Raw genomic sequence first — 4,384 nt, forward strand, 5'->3', positions numbered from 1 at the left:
CCTATAATAATCAAGTTATATTCTAAGGTAGCTTTTATTTGTTGCCTGGTAGTTTGCAGTTGGCTCAGAACTGATTTACCACTATTGCCTTTTATCTGTCCTCTATAGTCAATTCATCACACAGAAGCCAGCAGTTTCTTTTAAAATGTTATACCATGCTAGTTACTTATTTGGAATCTCCTGGTATGTTGCTATATCATACAGATTAAAAAAAACAAAGTCCCTAGTATATGCTTCCAGCCCTTACCTCCTCTCCCCACCCCCATGTATCTGACATCATCTCCCACAAATCCCTTACTTTCTTCTTGGCAGCCACAGTGACATCTTTGCTGGGTTTTGTCTGGAATCTTCCCCCAGAGCTCCTTGGCTTATTTTCTCACCTCATTCAGATCTGTGCTCAAACGTCACTTTATAAATAGTGCCTTCCCTTACCACTGTTCCTAAACTAGTAACCTCATATGCATCTCTCCCTCTGTTTCCCTCCCCCCTCCACTCCATTCTTTTTCTCCTTAGCACTTATTTCTACTTGACTCTTCTCTATTTTATCTTTTTTCCTGTCTTTCCCTCAAAAGTATGTTTTATCAGGGTAGATATTTTTATTTATCAGGGTAGATATTCAGGTTCACTGCTGTATTCTTTGTGCCCAGCACAGTTCTTTATGCACAGTAGTTATCCAATAAACATTTGTCAAATAAATTGAGAAAAGTATTGAAACTGATAATATGTGTTCTACTTCTTAATGTACTGAAATACATTACTCTTTTTTTTCTTTAGTAGTGTCTTGTCAAATAAGAAATTGTACATTATCACTTGCCTTGTCTAGTATAAAGAAGTTGGATCAATAGGGAGTGGTGAGGGCTTCTTTAATTTATAAAATTCTCTATAACTAAAAATTTTAAATTGCCAGCTGGGCTGATCATTGGAGAAGAAAATTACCAGACAGCTAGGCACTATTTTTTTTGTTGTTGTTATTAAGAATTATTTTCAAATGTAAAGATGAGCAACTTTTGTAATTGTAGTAACAATATTCATAAATGTGAAATTGCAATGCTCAAAAATATATGTGTATTTTAATTTCAGGCTGCTTTTATTTCGTACTATACATACTATAACATAAAAGCTGTTTCCAGTCAGATGATGTCAGAAGGCTATAGATGTTGAAAAAAGAACAGAAAATACAAAATCTCTTTTGCAGACCCTTTTGCTATTAGCTGAAGGTATTAGATAACCATAGCTATAGCTATGACTAAGGTACATGGCACATTAAAAAAATAAATCCTGGTTCTACCATACTTACTGTTATGGTAGGTACTGGCACTACCATAGCACTAACTAAATTTTCACAAACCGAGATATCTGACTTCCATGTAACAGAAGTATGAATAGCAGATGGTTGTGAGGGAGCAAATTTTGGATAATTTGTAAGAGGATCTTTTTCTATGACTTTCTAATTAAAGTTTTTGTCTGGATTGAATTGCAAAGTCATACCATGTTTTTATGCAACTTGCTTTATTAGCATAATACACAGATGACATTTGCAAAGATTATATATACAGGATAAGAATAAGTATTTCTAAAGCACACATAACTGAATAGTGAGACTTGGTAACCATGAAGTCACTGGAGTTCAAATTTCTTGAATGTTAGGGTCCTAATACTAAAAGAAATAATCCCTTCAACTTGGAATGCAGGCAATGCAGTGTCAAATCCTGGCTCTGCCACTACCTAAATGACTTACTTTGGCCAAGTTACTTAATCTTCTGAGTTTTGGTTTTGTCATTTAAAAATGGGGACAATAATATCTACTTAAGTGAATTGTTCACGTATTTAAATAAAAGTGTGTCTGAAGTTCTTAGCATACTGACAAGCATATACAAAGTACACAATAAAATTTATCTATTTTCATCATAAATTAGGCATCAAATGTATAGTTGAGGAAACAGATGCCTCCTATCTAGATATATTCTCTTCACTTTTTAATTTTTTTGTTTATTCACCAAAATTGTATTAAAAGCATACATGAATATGATTTAGGCACTTATTTAATAAAATTTTATTCTCTAAATTTTCCTACATTTCCATCAATCCCATGATCATTTTTTGTCCATAGCTTTGATTTCCTGGTGCTCTATCCCTTGCCCAGAAAGCCTACCCTTCTGAATGCCCAACTACCCAGATCCTAGCTGTGTTGGAAGGTATATGTTGAGTCTCAATTTGCCCAATTATCTTTCTCTGATGGTTGAGCTTCTCTTCATTCCCTGCTGTTAGGTATTTATTCTCAGTCCTAAAAAGATCAGCACTTTGTTTTTTCTTTTTCTTTTAAAATCATAGTGGGGAATGTACAAGATTTATGGTTGTAATATATGGATTCAATCTTATCACTTATTCATGTAAGGCAATCAAGATGAAGGTGGATTCTTTTATACAAAACAGTCATAATACTAGCTCTCTAAATGTGTTTATGAGTACCGGTCGGTTAAAAATCACTGGTAAAAACAAATTGTATTGTTGCTATAACTGTATTAGTGTTGTTTCTTGTAAACTTGAGTGAAAACATTTTAAAAATACAGAAATAAGGATAATAATTTTTTTCTAATTTTCTTATGCAGTGAAAAGTATTATTGCTATTTTGTTGCATATTATCTTCCTATATGTAATATGTATATGAATGCACATGTATACTTCTAAAATCAAAAATAATATATCTAATGAACTGCTTTTTAAATAGTTAATGTTTGACTACTTCTTCCCCGGACTCCTTGGTAATGTTAGCGAGAGATCTTTGTGGCTGTCCCTCGCCTCCTCCAGTGCCACAGAACCCTACAAGTCTCAGCCATGTGTGAGTGCATCTCCATTCATGTTGGCCATCAGCAATGCCTTCTGAGAGTTCTACTGACTGGAACACAACATCCAGCCCAATGGCCAGATGTCAGGTGACAAGACTATTGGGGGAAGGGATGACTCCTTCAACACCTTCTTCAGCAAGACAGGCACTGGCAGGCATGTGCCCACAACAGTGTTTGTAGACCTGGAACCCACGGTCATTGATGCATTTTGCACTAGCACCTACTGCCAGCTCTTCCACCCTGAGCAGTTCCTCACAGGCAAGGAAGATGCTGCCAATAACTATGCCCGCAGTCACTACCCCGTTGGCAAGGATATCATTGACCTTGTCTTGGACCGGATTTGGAAATAGTATACAGGTCTTCAGGGTTTCTTGGTTTTCCACAGCTTTAGTGGGGGAACTGGTTCTAGGTTTACCTCCCTGCTGATGGAACGTCTCTCTGTTGATGATGGCAAGAAGTCCAAGCTGGAGTTCTCCATTTACCCAGCACCCCAGGTTTCCTCAGCTGTAATTGAGCCCTACAACTCCATCCTCACCACACACACCATGCTGGAGCACTCATTGTGCCTTCATGGTAGACAATGAGGCCATCTATGACTTCTGTTGTAGAAACCTCGATATTGAGCACCCAACCTACACTAATCTTAATCACCTCATGAGCCAAATAGTGTCCTCCATCACTGCTTCCCTGAGATTGGATGGAGCCCTGAATATTGATCTGACAGAATTCCAGACAAGCTTGGTGCCCTTATCCCCACATCCACTTCCCTCTAGCTACATATGCCCCTGTCATCTCTGCTGAGAAAGCCTACCATGAACAGTTTACTGTAGCAGAGATCACCAATGCTTGCTTTGAAACAGCCAACCAGATGATGAAATACAACCCTCACCATGGTAAATACATGGCTTACTGCCTGTTGTACCATGGTGATGTGGTTCCCAAAGATGTCAATGCTGCCATTGCTACCATCAAGACCAAGCATACCATCCAGTTTGTGGACTAGACAGGCTTCAAAGTTGGCAATAATTACCAGCCTCCCACTGTGGTACCTGGTGGAAACCTGGCCAAAGTACAGCTTGCTCTGTGCATGCTGAGCAGCACCACAGCCATCGCTGAGGCCTTAACCTAATGTATGACAAGCGTGACTTTGTTCAGTGGTATGTGGGTGAGGGCATGGAGTAAGGAAATTTTTTGAAGCCTGTGAGGACATGGCTGCCCTTGAGAAGGTTTACAAGGAGGTTGGAGAGGAGGTGGGAGAGGATGAAGGTGAAGAGTATTAACCTGTCTGCTACAGTTTTATACTCTTGTCTTAGGGTTGTCTTATTTGTGTTCTGTGGAGCTGCCCTTTGTGGCCCTATTTTGTCAATAAAAGTGATATTTCTATTTTCAATGTCAAAATAAATAACTAGTTAATGTTCAACGCTAAGAGACCAGGTTGGAGACTAAGAACAAATTAATAGATATTCATTGCCTATCCACAAACAGTGCAGAGATGCTACAGGCTCTGATGTACAATCTCCATATATTCATGAGAGCTC

General features: G+C 38.2%; 1 pseudogene across 1 annotated transcript; it reads left to right on the plus strand.

Moving 5' to 3' along the window:
* The first annotated feature begins 2,902 nt into the window (after positions 1-2,902).
* LOC309961036 (tubulin alpha-1C chain-like) lies at positions 2,903-4,126 on the plus strand (annotated as a pseudogene). Its single transcript has one exon. The product of its transcript is annotated as a tubulin alpha-1C chain-like (transcript).
* The last annotated feature ends 258 nt before the right edge of the window (positions 4,127-4,384 follow it).

This window comes from Leucopleurus acutus, assembly GCF_964270905.1.
Source record: "Leucopleurus acutus genome assembly, chromosome: 4".
Classification (NCBI taxonomy): domain Eukaryota; kingdom Metazoa; phylum Chordata; class Mammalia; order Artiodactyla; family Delphinidae; genus Leucopleurus; species Leucopleurus acutus.